Below are 16927 nucleotides of genomic sequence, written 5' to 3'. Positions count from 1 at the left end.
ACTGCCCATCCTAGTTATAATTTATGTTTACTTAGAAATCCTTGTCTTGTATTTCTTATTTAAAACAAAACCTGCAAAATTAAATCTGCCCATCCTAGTTATAATTTATGTTCACTTAGAAATCCTTGTCTTGTATTTCTTATTTAAAACAAACCTGCAAAATTAAATCTGCCCATCCTAGTTATAATTTATGTTTACTAAAAATCCTTGTCTTGTATTTCTTATTTAAAACAAAACGTGTAAATTTAATTTCTCCCCTCCTACTAATGATATATGCTGAGTTGAAAATCCTATGCTCACATTTCTTATTTTATAACAAAACCTGTAAAATTTAATTTCTCCCTTCATTATAATGATAGATGAGTTCCTTGAAAAACTTTTCCGCTGCCAGCTTCTTACAGAAAACGAATTATCAGAACTAATATCAAAATCCAAAGAAGTATTACTAAACGAACCAAATGTTTTGAACGTTCAATCACCAGTAACTGTATGTGGAGATATTCATGGTCAGTTCCAAGATCTACTCGAACTTTTCAAAGTAAGTGGTCTTCCACCAAAAACGCAATTCCTTTTTCTAGGTGACTATGTCGATCGAGGTCATCACAGTCTAGAAGTTATTAGTCTTCTACTAGCGCTAAAACTTAAGCATCCCCATTATGTCCATCTTCTTAGAGGCAATCATGAATCTCGTCAAATAACACAAGTGTACGGATTCTACGATGAGTGTAATCGAAAGTATAATGGTGGGAGTGTATGGAGAATGTTCACCGATCTCTTTGATTGTTTTCCCGTAGCTGCATTAGTTAATAATGAAATGTTTTGTTGTCATGGTGGTCTTAGTCCGAGCTTTGATAAAATTGATAGTGTAAGAGAAATGGATAGAAAGAAAGAAGTTCCGCATAATGGAATGATGTGTGATCTATTGTGGTCAGATCCTGATGAAAAGACTGGATGGGGGAATTCCCCACGAGGAGCAGGTTTTACTTTTGGACCTGATGTGACTAAAAAATTTAATGAAGTTAATTCTATTAAAACTGTAGCTAGAGCTCATCAATTAATGATGGGTGGGTATATGTGGCATCACGATAAAACTTGCGTCACTGTTTTTAGTGCTCCAAATTATTGTTATCGATGCGGAAATATGGGCACTGTTCTAGAAGTCGATGAAAATGGCACGAATGAATTTCTTGTCTTTGAACAGGCCCCAAAACCAGACGATGAAAAGAAAATTCCCGATTATTTTATATAAATACATATTAAAACCCATAAGTTGTTTACATTACCTGTAATATCAAAAAGTTTTTTCTTGAAATAAAGGATGCAGAATTCAAACTTTTTTCAATGTTATTAAATAAAAATAAAATTTACTTACTTTTTAATTTATCTTATTGTCTCTTATAAATCAAGCAAAGCTATAGATGACTCTATAGGTAATTAGGTAATAGTTATTACTGTACACTATCGTCAAAATCTTACTTTATGAATATATTTTGTTTAATACATATTGATTAATGTTTCTTTCTAAATCTATATTTGTACTCCCCACAGCCTTCTTCCATAAATATCCACCTTTCAAGGCTTATTATTCAAATTTATATACAAATACATACTTATAATTCTTCCAGCATCATCCTCATCGAAATATTCTACTTTCAAGACTTGTTATTTCAGGTTTCTTCCACAATAATGTTGAGCATGTATCACCGCTCCTGTTATTTTACACACCTCATTAACATAAGACTTATGGTATGTTATGACTTAATTGAAAATATACATACTTTTATTTAAGCGTTTAGGAGTAAATTTTAATATCGTAATTTTAGATTCTATCTATAAGCATAGCTTGATTAATTTCCCACATTTTCTTCTTATCTATAATTTTGACATATTTTTTTCGCTTACATCTTCTTCCTAACATCTCCTCTTTTCAAGAACATTTGATCAACGGTTTTCCTCAATCCTATATTTTTAATATATGCCTCAATTCAGTCTGGAACTTGGATTTATTTGATAACTTTAATATTATTGTGTTATCACCATATAATATACTACAAAATTTGGTATAATTAAAATATTTGATTTATTGGGGGTAAATATTTGATTTTGTTATGTTGTATCTGCTTGCCAAAACCTATTTAGACCTGAAAATAGTTTTTATTTAATATTCTTTCAATTCCTAGTGTGTGTAAAAATACATTTTTATTTATTTATGTGTAAATTTGATTTTTATATACTTAATTATTCAAAAAAAACCTCAGAATGTTCTTTGAAAAGATTTGACTGACATTTCTCCAAAATTATCATCTTTACAATATTCATCAATATTCATTTCCTTCGAGACTTATTTTTTCAATTGCTTTCATTAATTCTATATTTTGTTCGCGTGCTTCTGCTTCATTTGTCATTTCTAATTCTTTAATAAAAGACTTTTGCTGTTTTGTAACCATCCTCATACTAAGTTATAAATAATTTTTCTATTAGTGTTTTAAATCTGTAGATAAAAGATAGTTCATTTGCCAGTAGATATTAAAAATGTAAATACAACCGATTTAATTATTTGAGCTGCGAGATCTATTAAATACGAAAGCCCCCCTTAAAAACACAATTGACTAGTTATGTTATTTATATGGTCGCATTTTATACTTCAACTTTTTATGCAGAAATATCAGTATATTATTTCTTGATATATATGGTAAAGGCCTCATGTTTTTTTATTTGAATGAATATATGACGGAATTTTCGTTTATTAAATAATTTTTATTATTTTTTAGCTGCAAGAACATCTATATAAGACTAAGTTTATTAAGACACATAGTTAACATAGTAAATTATTTACATAGCCACTAATAAAATTGTTTTTTTAAATAAATATACGCCTTTTATATAAAAATCTGGGATCGCTTATGCATATAATATTCTATCTTTGTCATTAAATTTTTAAATCAAAGCTAAATTCAAAGAAATTGATTTTATTTTTAGGTTAATTTGATTTTTAGCTATTTAAAACTGTTCAATCAAAACCAATTATTGTTATATAGACATATTTGATTATTAATCATCAATTTACCCATCTTCTAAACACCTAATATGCACCTTCTTTTTCAAGTTTATTGAATTCCAGTGTTTTCTGATACTATTTTTATGAATGAGATTCTGCTTCAGTCAGTATTTCTAACACATTGATTCAATTGTATCTATTCTGTAACCACACAATTCCACTTTATTGTATGGTACTATTAATGTTCTATATTTGTCATTAAATAGAGTTCTTTAACCAGGTGATCATATTTTCACAGTTTCTTTTTTTACATTCTAAATTAATCATATTGAAAAATACATAAATGTCCCGCTTTCTATTATATTTCTTGTGTAAATATTATAGAAAAGCTATTGATGGAATTGACTTATCTTGTTTTGATTTGCAGATTTCAGTATCATTTTTCGTGCTAGTAGCTCCATTTTCATTTTTTTGTTTTATCAAGTAACTTCATATTCATTTAATATATTTTTTAATAAAACACTAAGTAACCATTTAAGACTTGGTTATTTTATTATTACATCATATCATAGTTGCCTATTTATTTTTAAACTATGTAATTGTAAATATTTTCTTTCTACTCATTATTTTCTATTTTATTATTATACCGTATTATTAGTTAGCCGTCCAATTTTAAATTATTAGATGGTAAATCTTATGTTATCTACACATCAATTTCATACACGTTTGTTATTGAAAAGAACAAGATTGAATACACATCATCTGTTTCGTTCATGGTTTCGATTTACCCTTTAAGTAATTTTTTATGATTCAAATATAAATACTTATGTCTTTACTATATTTAAAACTAGAATTTTTTTATAAATTAAATGTATTTTTAAAACTCTTACTTCAAGTATGTTTGACTTGATCGAATTTATTGTGTGTCTAAATTTAAATTTTTTTGGATCAAGTACAAATTTTCAAAAAAATCAAGAAAAATAATAAAATATAATATAACTAAAAAAACTGATATGTTGTTGAATATATCAAGTAAAAACTTTATTTTTATAATTATGAAATAAGCGCAAGGTGATAAATATGTCACAATAAATACGGTTTAGGTTAAACTTGATTTTTATAATTATGAAATAGGCGCAAGGTGATAAATATGTCTCAATAAATACGTTTTATATATATATTTTTATAAACATTGAAAAATGCATAAAAAAATTCTTTTGTAGTACAAATATTCTTTCCGTTAAAAATTTTTTGGTATTTTACTAAATCAAAAGTCGAGATACGTTAAAAACCACAGCGAGTAAACAAGCAAATAAAGTAGAAAATAATGCAAAAAAAAACGAAAAATAAATCCAAAAGACTAAGAATAGAAAAAATTTGTGAATTATAAAATGGTTTTGGAAATTTTAATTTTTTTATATGCATTATAAATGAACATAAACCCATATGAGAGTTCATTGTGATTAAAGAGCCCCTCTCATAATTGAAATAAATTTATAAGTTGAAAAATTATACAAAGATCAATTAATAAAGCTAAACATAAATAATACCCATAATTAAATATAAAAGCGTCAATAGCATATGAAACACAAATATCAACCCCCATCTGTGGTATAGCGTCATAGAGAGTCAGGAAATACCTCGTGAATATTCTCTTATAATAAAAATCACGGTAGTTTTCATTCTAATATCAAATAGATAAATTTAATTATCAAAACAATATAAAATTTATGTGCTTTCTTCTTTTATTTTTTTTCATTTTTATAGATTATAACTTTGGGCTTGTATTATAGTAATTATAAGTTTAGATTGTTTTTATTTATCAGCAATATATTAGATTACAGAACTATCCATATTGATTTATTTTTTATTTATGGGCCATATTATAGTCATAATTTTAGTTTTTGTTCTCAGGCACAGCTTGCTTGATTCTCTGTACGCACAGCGTATTTATACTTTCGGCTATCTTCTCTTTTACAAAATCTTCTTCAATACCCCACCTTCTTTCGAGACCTATTAATTCAAGGGTTTTTCTCAATTCCAAGGTTTGAATATATGCCTCAACCGGGTTCGTGACATCTAGTTCCTTCAGGTACCTTCTATAATATCGTGTCATCGCACCGTCCCATGTTATAACATATGGGATAATTTTTGTATCCATATGGATTATTATAAACCATAATATTTATATGTCGAACCTATATAATATGATTCATAAAAAGAACCTCAAAGAACTTAAAGTCAAAAATAAATTCGAACTAGATATTCAAGCTATAGGATTGTGTAAAACCTTTAAACTAATTGGCTTTAAAAAGGCGGGTATTTCAAAGAAGATGTAAGAGAAGAGGATATATCCAATAGAATATATAATATGTGCCACAGCAAACTTATCATCTTATGCTTTAAGAGAAAATCTAAAATTAATATACAAGATTAACCTACGTATAAAATATTAAAAAAATATAACAAAAACACTTTAACTCATCTCATTTGAGGGAAGACGAACATCCGATGAAGATTGATTGTGGGAAGGTGTCAGAAGGTGTATCAAGGCATCGTATTATATTACTAATGGGCTATCAACGTCTAAATATATATAAAAAACTTAACCCATATATAGAATAATGAAAATAGTACATGATATTGGCATATCTATATATTTATCGTAGTTTATTGATTTATGGTAAAGTTTAAAAAATTGCGATTCTTTTTTATGCATTGAATTTCTATTTGATAATTTACACGTTTCATTTATTTTTATTAATTGTTGTGTTTTAATTTCAATATTAATCTATTGGCGCTTTAATTTAATCGAAAATTCTATCAAATTTACAACGATGTTCGCTTTACTTATTTCCTGACATATTACTATTATATTATGCTAGTACATTTGAAAATTTCTAACTATTTTAAAGTAAATAATTTGTGTAAATATAATTCTAAAAATAAAATATACGTGCTATTTATATAGTAATAACGTGTCCAAAATAAATTTCAAGGAGCCCTTTTATATTAATAGCTTGATTATGTTACGTAATTTTTTTCTAGTTTCTATACAACAATAAAAGTTTACGTAAACTTTGAGAAAGGGAACCTTTTAGGAAAGTGTTATAAATCTATTTTAAAAGGGAAATTTAATTTATGATAAATACATACTTTCTTTCCATTACTTTGAATTTTTTAAAAATTAAGTATCAAATATTTTTTAGTTATAATTCATGTAATCATTTTTTCTAGAATTTATAGTACGGTTTATCATGTATGAAAAGTTTCACAACTATTTAAAATTAATTTATCGAATAAAATTCGTATTTTAGATTTTATTTGTACAATTTATATTGAAGTCCGATTATTGATCCGTATTATTTATATAAGGTAATTTTAAGAGATTTTATATATTGAAAAAATTTGTAAATTTCCTTGTTAAAATATACAATACGTATAAATTTTATATGAATCAGCATTAATTTCATGTAATCATCGCTTATAATCTTGAATATTCATATATCTTATCATTTTTATGGTATTAAATAGGACAGTATATTTTTTAAACTATAATTTCGACATAAGTTCCTAGATTTCATAAATTCACTTTTGTTACTTATATATCTTTTAAAAAAAACATTACTATGAATGTTTAAAATATCTGGTCAAATTAATGACTTTAAAACGTATTATTTTTTTTTATGTGGAACTAACTGAAATGATGATTACATTTATCTTTTTAGCAAAATTTAAAATCTACAGATTTTTTTTGAACCTAAACGCACTTTAATTGGTTTTTGAGTTCCGGAAAGAGATAAATTCTATTTTAATAAAAAACCTATCGCATAAATGAAATAATTTATATTTATGTTTCATGTGTTAGTCAAAGTTTTTAATCAATTCTCGTCGCTTCCAGCCGCTCTTCTCATGATTTCTGCTGCGTCAGCTAGCATATCAAGTCCACAAATGCGACTTATTTTCGAGTTTTTATAATATATAAACTCACCCTTATAATCACCAGTTTTTTTGAGTGTTTTTTTAACTTTTTGTCTTTCATTCTGAAACCAAATTTGAACATTTCTTGGTGAAATTTTTAAATTAGATGACATTTGCTCTAACAATGTTCTCTTTGGAAAGGGAAACTTTGCAAATATTCTTTTTAAATATTCCCTTTGAATCTTGGTTAATACTAATCTTTGTCTTTTATGTAGGCCACTAAATATATTATTACCAGATTCAGATTCTATAGTAAATTCAATTTCACTCTTTTTTTCAGCTTTTATAACAGAAATTTCTTTATATACATGTGATGAAAGTTTTTGGCGGACTTTTTCATGATTTTTATATATTCTGTTGTCTCTTTTTTTATTCAAGTTAGCATCCAAATCCACATCTTCCACGTGACTGTGTGATTTAATAATACCATTCTTGTTTGTTTTTGGTAATTCAAATATTCCAGCAAAAATATTTTCTATTTGCTGTGATTTATCATGTGTTTTTACTAAATTATCAGAGGGATTCATAAAATCGAAGTTTTTTTCTGTTACATATTTTAAATCTGGTAAGACATTTTTTCGAAGTAATTCACAATGTTCAATATTTGTTGGTTTAGCGTAAAAAATTTCGTTGGATGATTTTAAATTTGATTTTATATTATTCATTAGATGACTAGACCTAAAAACTTCATATAAATTATTACTTGTTGGAGGCTTAGTTTTATCACATTCAATTTCCATTTCATTGTATTTTACATTAGAATATATAGGATTTGAATCTGTTGAGCTTGTCGAATTACAGCTCTCTAAATAATCCATCCCAGTAATTTGTTTATCAAAAAGTTCATTTATCTTGTATTCCCATCCGTCCTTTATAGCAATGTTTGAATTCACATCAGAGTCTTTAGCATCAAAAGAGTCATTTTTATCGCCTTCAAATTTTTTAATGGAAGGCAATGATTTCTCATATCTTTTAAGACCATTTCCTTTTCCATACAAGCCCACAAATTTCGAATCTAAACACAAAAAAATATTGTATTCCTCTTTTTTTGAATTCATTTTTTTCGCGTCTAAAAATTACAAATACCTTATAAATATTTTTTTTTTGTATAATTTAGCTTTATTGCTATTTTTTACCTATCAAATTATTATTCTTTGATTATAATAGGTTTCTGAAATTTTTTTAAGGAGATAATTTGATTAGACAAGGTTAATTCATTAACAATCAAAAAGGAGTCAAGAAAATATGCATAACATATATTTTATATTCTATTATTTTAAAGCTAAATATTATTTGTTATATCAAAAATTTGTTTACCAATTACTACAAAATTTTTTTACGAATATATTTTGAATGCATAACAAGTAGAAATGAACCTATTAAATATAAAGAGGCCCACTTATTGCCAGTACTTTTTATAAAGCGAAGAAATTAAGTTCATTTTTAGAATTATCTTTCATTGATGCTAACAGGTTGAAAATATGAACATGGGTTTTCGTGATGTGTTATGTTTTTAAGATAATAAATAAGGCAAAAATATTCGAAGAATGCATGATTATAGTGCATATATTTTTAGAAACATGTTTTAATGCGCAGAGAATAACATTACTTACCTATGAACAGACGCTATATCTTTTTTAAAGGGATCATCAACAATTATTTTTTAAATAATCTTAATCCAAAACAAATCTTATTTAATCTATCAAGGTTTCATATATAGTTTATTTCATCTATTTTGTCTATTTAGACATAGTCAGCTCATTGGGAATATTGCAAAGCTCCTCGATGCATCTTTTGACCCTTTGTAGGTATAGTAAATCTCTTTTAAGCAAATATAGAAGTCGCTTTATGAATTCTGGTATATATAATAAAGATCGTTCTATAAATTTTATTTTTTCATAAAAAAATCATTTAAAAGTAAAATATCAAGATAAAAGAAGCCCTACCAAATTTTTTTCATCTATAAAAAATATATTGAAAATATTGAAAAGATAAAGATCTATATTGTAAGTTTTCATTACCATTTTTTTAAATGATCAAAAATATTTTGGGATTTTCAAAAAAAAAATAGGCGCTATCTATTAGTTTTATTTGAAAATCTTTGTTTTGATTTATAAATAAGAGGTAAACTTCAATATTTTGAGATGACACATATAAATAATCATAATGGATTTTTTGTAATTCAATACATTCATATCCTTGGTTCTTAGCTATAATGCCAGTTTTTTAGAAAAATTCAAAAACTAATCGGGAAATTATTCTTAGAGTGTATGCTCAAAATTAAGAAAAAATGTTTATCAATTTTTCTATATAACGTTACATTTTTTGTGAAGAAGTTACCCACCTATATATCGTTTTTATATTTAGGGGGTAATTTCAACTTTTAATTCGTATTTGGTTAACTAAAACTTAAACTAACCTGTAAAACAGATTTAAGGAATATTTATTTACATTTTTTTCACCGAAAACCTGCATATAAACTCCTCTTTTTCGTAACTTATTAATGCAAGTGTTTCTCTTAATTTTATTGTATTTCATATGCTTCTGCTTCAACAGATTTTCTAGTAAAATTTAAAATACGACTATTGGTTTTTTGTGATTACAGTTTCCATTTTATGAAGTATATCACTATTATTCTCTTGAATCAATTCAGATTTATATTTGTTGTTTAGAATTAAAAGAAAAAATTTATAATTTGATCATAAAACTCACCTTCATGAATTATAAGATAGAGTCGATGTTAGATGTAAATTAAACAATAAAAAAACATCGGCCAATAATATTTTTTTTTAAATCTTTGACATTTTCAATATTTATATTTGATTTTAAAAACTTGCAGTATATATATAAAATAATGTGAAAATTTGTTAGTATCTTGTATATTTTGAATTTATCAAGCAAAGTGATGGCGTAAAAGAGACAAAGGAGATTTATCAATTTAAATAAAAAAAATATTTTATAAGAATAAGTAGATAATATAAACCCAATACACCCAAAAACAAAAAAAATATAAGTTCAATTCATTATTAGACTATGATAAACCTTAAAATCATGGATTGTAGATCGGATTTAAATCAAACAAGTGAAAACCTTCTTTATTTTCCCACATTATTCTGAAACAGTTGAAAAATAAAATTTAGGTGAATGAAAAAAAATAGAAACAAATGAATCGTGTTTAAAAAGAAATCATATTTTCAGCAATGTCACATTAATAATCCTAAATTTTTCAATAAAATGCTAAAATGAAAATAGTGAAGCAAAAATCCAATAAAACACACAAATAAAAATAAAACAATAAACAGAATACAAAAAGATAAATAAAGAATATTTACCATAAATATAGCACAAAAATAGAAAGAATTAAATTAATAGAGCATCCACTTACATAAAGAGGCTATAATATTCTTATGTCACAACACCTATCAATAAAGCACAAGTATAATTTTAAAGTATTATTTTAAAAATAAATCATATGCTTACATGAAGTATTGACATGCAAACTGGAAATTGTCTTTATCTTAAATTTTTTAAATTGTAGTAAAAATCTTAAGAGCAAGAAGAATTATACCATAAATAGAATAAATGATCAAAATACTGAATAAACACCACCAACAATAAAGATGCAGCTAAAATAAAATTTTTAATGGATTTTGATTAGATTAGAAACATGACGCTGATATTTAACAAATAAATATTGGCTAAATAAATTTTATAATTACGCGAGTTATCGTAGCAAATATGGTTTGATTATACAACCAAATAAACATAAGTATTAACTTTATTAAATAATTATGTTTTACAGATGTGTGAAAACAGTTTATACGTGATGAAATATTTCAGGATAAATTTATATGGAGAGGATCAAGCTTGTCTAAATAGGTCCGCAATGTTAGAATCTTCCATCGACTATATTTATAAGTTTTTATAAATTTTTGATTTAAATTTCCAAAATTTTATATACAAATACCTAATTTTAGCAAACAGGGGGATAAATAAAAGCTACATTTGTATCCAAAAAATACTTGCAAATCTAGATAATTGTATTTAAAATGTATTTTTTTAATGCTATTTTACTATTTATTTAATTTAATGGGAATTAAAGAGAATCATCAACTATACTATTATATTTAATTTTAAGAAAATTGAAACTTTTGCTTGTTTAGAAACCTCAAACCGCTTCTTTTGAGGTAAATAAAATACTTTGGGATTTTTTTATGAGGATTATAATCTTTTGGATGCGTTATATCAGTGGGCTTATGTATTTTTAGATCGCAATAGAAACGATAATTTTTTTGTATAATGAAATTATCTGTGTAAGCTATAGTATAGATTATGCGTATATAAGACTAATATTCTGTGCACGTTTCGCAAATTTTTGACTTTTATATATTTATTAAAGGTGTATTAAGAATAAAATTTCTGCTTCAATAATTACAAGATCCTTTGTTCAATTATTTTTATTCTTTTGAGCAGTGATTTACAAACAGAACGACAGTTCAAATCTCACTTATTATTCCGTTTTGTGTTTACTGCTTTAAATACTAGCTGGCATGACAAAAATATCTTCAATTTTTTTTCGATAATATAAGTGATGTTCTTATCTCTAGAAATCTACTAGATCACAAATTTTAGAATAATTACAAAATTACATAATTAGTTTGCACAAGAGCATTAAAGGTTTTAAAAATACAGAAGTGCGGAGTAATGACAAAAAAAGTATTTATTTTTTTTTTAATTTTGCATCATTTGGAAAATCGCGACAAAATCCGAGTCTAATTATTCGAAACACAAAATATTTATTATACAAACATAAACATATCATTATTCACCGACCGAAAAATAAACTATATATTATAAGGTTAAGATAAAATGAAAAATAACCCGGTCATTAAATAAATTACAATAAAATAAATTCGTTAAAGCTAATAAAAGAAAAATCATTTAAATTTACATGAGAATGTAAATAATATTAAAATTAAAGACATAAAGATTTAATCTTGAACATTAGTTTTGTCATATACAGTTTTATAAAACTATAATATGATTTAATCAAAAAACGTAAAAACCCGTAGCCATGCGTTCAATAATTATTTTTTATATTTTATCTTTTATATTGTCGTATTTTAATTTTTTTTTGTGAAACCCAACATTTTAAGTTCAGACTCAAGCAAACTTATTAAAAAATTTATCATTATACATGGTCTTTTCTTGTGCGAATTTATTACATATTATATTATATAGCTTTTAATTTATCCGAATATATGTGAAACCTCTCTGACCACACTCTTAATGAAATTATCAATATTGCTTTGAATCTATAGCAAGAAATTCAAAAAAAGTGGCTAGAAGATTCTAACGTGTATTTATTGTTTAGTTCAAGGTCTGATCTATTTTAGTTTCCTTTCTCGATGTGTCTTGAACCTATATTCAAGGATTATTTCATCGTCTTTATAATGCAGAAAGTTCCATCTCTTTCTAACCGTATTATTGCCTAAATGTACCATTTTTAAGAACTTGACTACATATTAACCTTCTAGCGTATCTTTGATCCTTGCCATCAACTTCACACATAGTTCTTTAGTAATTTCTTTGGAATAGAAGAACACAAATTTCAACATTTTCCATATGTTCATTTCTAATTTATTGAACTACATCAATTTATATATAGTTGTCGTATTTTGGTATTTATCAAGGGCTAAATTTTTATGCCTATAGTTATAACCATCTTGACTATATTTTGCAGCTTTGGAAGCCATTGGTCATATTTGTTGCATACACAAACCATAAAACGTTTAAATATACAACATATTTATGTTTTTGCAATGATATATATGACTTATTTACTTTTTCCCTTGAAATTATAAAAAAATTGACATTTTTTAGGGCTTATTAAATTCATTATAACTTATAGACAAATCCTTCATGCGGATAGATTTATCTATTGATATTAGAATTTACAAAAGCATAAAAGTATGAAGTAAGTCTATATTTATTACAGAGTCTTTTATTGTAGATCTTTTTATTCCTATTATTTTCTTCTTCGTAACCATTTTTTTTGCCGAATTTATACATAGACATGCTTGTAAACCTATTTACTTTGTATATCATTTGCATTGTATATCTAATACCATTGATCTCCAAAATCTAGGTTTTCCCCTGTTGAATTAAAATATAATAAATCTTTTTTTACAAGCATAAAAAATCTTTTATAGGACAAGTTACGAAAATATGAAGTTTTTTAAACTACCTTCGAAATATAGGGGATAACATAAGCATACAACAATTTTTATTATAACCCTAATATAGAATGCTAGTGAGATAACATTAATTCACTTTAATTACTACACCAAAAACTAGTTTAAGCGCCATACAATCATTTTAAAAATCTATTGATATGGTTATGTGGTGTTTAAGATATATCTTTATGATAGGCCAATCAAAAGCCATAATTGAAATCGTTTTTTATACTTATACTGATCTACATATATTTCTAAAAATCCAGGTCTCATATGTTTGATAATATTTTTTCATTATATAAACTGTCCTATACCTACCTTTACCAATATAACAACAAATTTCGGATATCAAAACCAAATATTTCCCGTATAAGAAAATTGTATATAGATAGAACAAGCAAGATAAAAAGTTGCCGTCTAATCTTGTGGAATTATCGCTTATATTAGGTTTTTACGTGATTTAATTATTTTTTTTTGTATTTTTGCAGTGTATTTAATAATTTTGCATTTATGGTAAGTGTATTGTATATGCCTTTAAATACAGGATTATGATGAAGTAAATTTTGAGAAGCAAGTTTTCATTTGCGCCTTTTCGATTCTATTGAAAATAATCTTTATGAAATGTTATAAAATTTTATCGCGGATCCTAGATAATAATTTCTATCGAATACTAAAACTATTACAATCATTTAGTAAAAGGTAAAAAAATGAAATAAAATATAATTTGTTTATGAAATTTAAATTCAAATGGTACAGCTAAGTTTTATCTGTGCAATCATATTCCTTATTATGATCCTTTTTATTTAGGGTAGAAAACCTACTATTTCCCGTTCCTACTGAAATTAACGGTCAATGTTAAATATAAAAGCAAGAGAGACTTTTTTATGATGGTTGTGATAAATAAAATCGTGGTTAAATAGTTATTAGTTCATTATATATAAATTCAAATAAAGTAAAATTAATCGCTATAAATTATAAACCAACAATGTTCCAGCTTGTTGAATGCATAATTCGTTTATTTATTAAACAAATATTTATTTTTACTATTAAAATAGTTATACTGTCCAAATTAAAGACCCCATACCTTGTTTTTTTGTGTTAATTTGATTTTAGACTATTTAAATTTGCCATCAAAAACTATAGATTGTCTATAGTTTTTTTAATTTATGGGTTAAGTTTCTTTTTATAAATAATATCTCTTTAGACGTGTCCAGCCCATTGACAGAGTGCGCATCTCCTTGATACATCTTTTGACACTTTTCCCAGATCTATCTTTATCAACTGCTCTTCTTCTCACAAATGAGATGAGTTCAACTGTCTTGCGGAGTATGAGAGCTTGCATGTATGCTTCTGCTTCATCCGGGATTTTTAACTCAAATTTATTGCTCTAATTATTGGTTTTTCATATAACTAACACAAACTCGATATTTTTACGCAAAATTAATTCATAAAATTCTTTCAATACTTTTAAGGTTAAGTAATGATGGATCGGCTACAAAATATTATAAGTGGCCTATTAAGGGGTATAGAATGAAAACTGAATCATATGCACAAACAATGGAATTGAGTAAAATACTTGAACGATTAAGTCTTGAGAAAATAAGATGTGATGTAAAGAAGTATCTGTCAAATCTGTTCTATAGAGGGAATCCATAGTATTGCCTGAACAAATATAAATGAACAAAATAAAATATATCCCGAATCAAAATGAACATGTGTTAAAGCATTAATCACTTCTTAATTTTTCTTCGTATGTTTCTACTTATAGTTGGCATTCCTAGTTATTTAATGCAGACTTAATTAATTATTGCTTACGAATTATTGGAATTTAAATTATAATTAACATTTAGGATATTAAATCTTAATGCAACCTTTGCTCCAAGAATTATTTTGTCCAAAATTGTAGAAACAAATTTTTTGCATACTTTGTTTCTAAACGTACAAATCCATGTTTGAATATCCAAGACCTATTATACAACTCTATTACTATAGTTTGAAATAAAGTTACCACATTCTAAATGATTGAATATGATTTTATGTTTTATTATCACCTGTGGTTTCAAAAAAAATTCAATCTTTTTGATCGCACTAAAATATTGGAATTGTGAATACTTTATAAAATATGTAATCTAAAACAATATATCGGATAAGCAGCTGATATTGCGTCCGTATTATATTTCTTTTTCATATAGTATGTAGTTTCTGCAAATAAAATATATTTAAGGTTTTGTTGTGCTAAATATAAAATTTTTCAATCCCATTAAACTAATGATTTTCTTTTTTACTATCCTGGTCAAATCAACCAAAGAGAATCCAAAAATATTCACAAAACATGATGACGTTAACCAAGGTTCCGTGAATAATTTTTCATCATTGCAAAATTCAGATGTCGGATCTAGATATTCAGTTGAAGGTTTAGAAGATCGTAGACAAAATTTACAACCAATTTATGGGTATCATCATCTACAACAGATTCAAAACTCTTCATTTTTTCCACCAATTATCAATGAATCTCGCATGTATACACAATTTCATAATGTTTCTGACAATCAAATTCAAGCAGATCCAAACATGCAGGTAAAATCGTATTCTTCTAAAGATTCAAATGGCACAAATTCAGCAGAAAGTCAGCCTTTCATTCAAAGCCACCCTATTACTGCACCACAAGCTATTTTAACTAATTATGCGTATCAACCACCATTGCAGTTACCCCCCGTGTTCCGCTTCCCTGTAGCATCTAATCAATTTGGTAGTCAAAATCATAACAAAAACTATTATTCAACTGCTCAATATCAGCAATTTCCATATTATAATCCGATGAAAGCCGGTTCGCAATTTCACCCTGCTAGAAATCATGATCTAGAAGAACCTTATCTCATATTTGTGGGAACTATTGATGGTGTAAAATACTTCAAGTCGACTAATGACAAGCCATTTTTAATGGATTTAGGTTTATATTATTCTTTTGAACAAGACTTTTTGATTGGTCAACCGTTGAATATGCTAGTAAGTCAGGAAAAATACGAATCAAATCTTCTTTCTCAAATAAATATCCAAAACAAAAAGAATCGATGTAAAATAACAGGAAAAAACGGTCTTGAAATTTTGCTTTCACGCATCAGAAAGACGTATTTTCCATATAGTTGCCAATATCTTTATGGTCAAATTTCTTTATTGGATCTTTTAAAAAATAAAAGCTTTAATAAATTGATGTTTTACGATATCCTACACACAGCACATCTTATTCCATTGTTTTATGCACTCAATTTTCCAAAGCGTAGTTGGGTGAATTACAATGTATGGATTTCCATGAACCCCGATTCAAAAATCAAAACGAAACATCAGTTTTTAAATGAAAATGTTGAAATTCTCAATACATATGACGAAAAGTGCGATTTCAAAATTTACAGAGATAAATATACTTTTAAAAAAGTAGCAATACATAATACTGCTAAAATAGGCAAGAATTTTCAATGGGGCAATCAAGTAATAATTTTACACGATAGCGTGATAGAAGAAAACGTTAAAATCGGTGATGAAACAATAATATTGAGCTTTTGTACTATTTTTGAAAATTGCAATATAGGAAAAAACTGCCTTATAAGATACAAATCTACCATAACAAATTGGGTAACTATGATGAATAGAAATGTTATAAAGCAAAATTCTCACATTGGAGAAAATTTACAGATTAAACTGGATGAATATTTGA

At 26.0% G+C, this 16927-nt stretch overlaps 1 pseudogene; it reads left to right on the top strand.

Moving 5' to 3' along the window:
• The first annotated feature begins 352 nt into the window (after nt 1-352).
• On the top strand, nt 353-1249 carry LOC147078758 (uncharacterized; annotated as a pseudogene).
• The last annotated feature ends 15678 nt before the right edge of the window (nt 1250-16927 follow it).

This window comes from Rhyacophila brunnea, unplaced genomic scaffold, assembly GCF_057557595.1.
Source record: "Rhyacophila brunnea isolate RB1 unplaced genomic scaffold, BYU_Rbru_1.0 scaffold_109, whole genome shotgun sequence".
NCBI lineage: Eukaryota > Metazoa > Arthropoda > Insecta > Trichoptera > Rhyacophilidae > Rhyacophila > Rhyacophila brunnea.
Note: the sequence above shows the minus strand (reverse complement) of the source record. Positions and strands in the feature narration are given on the sequence as shown.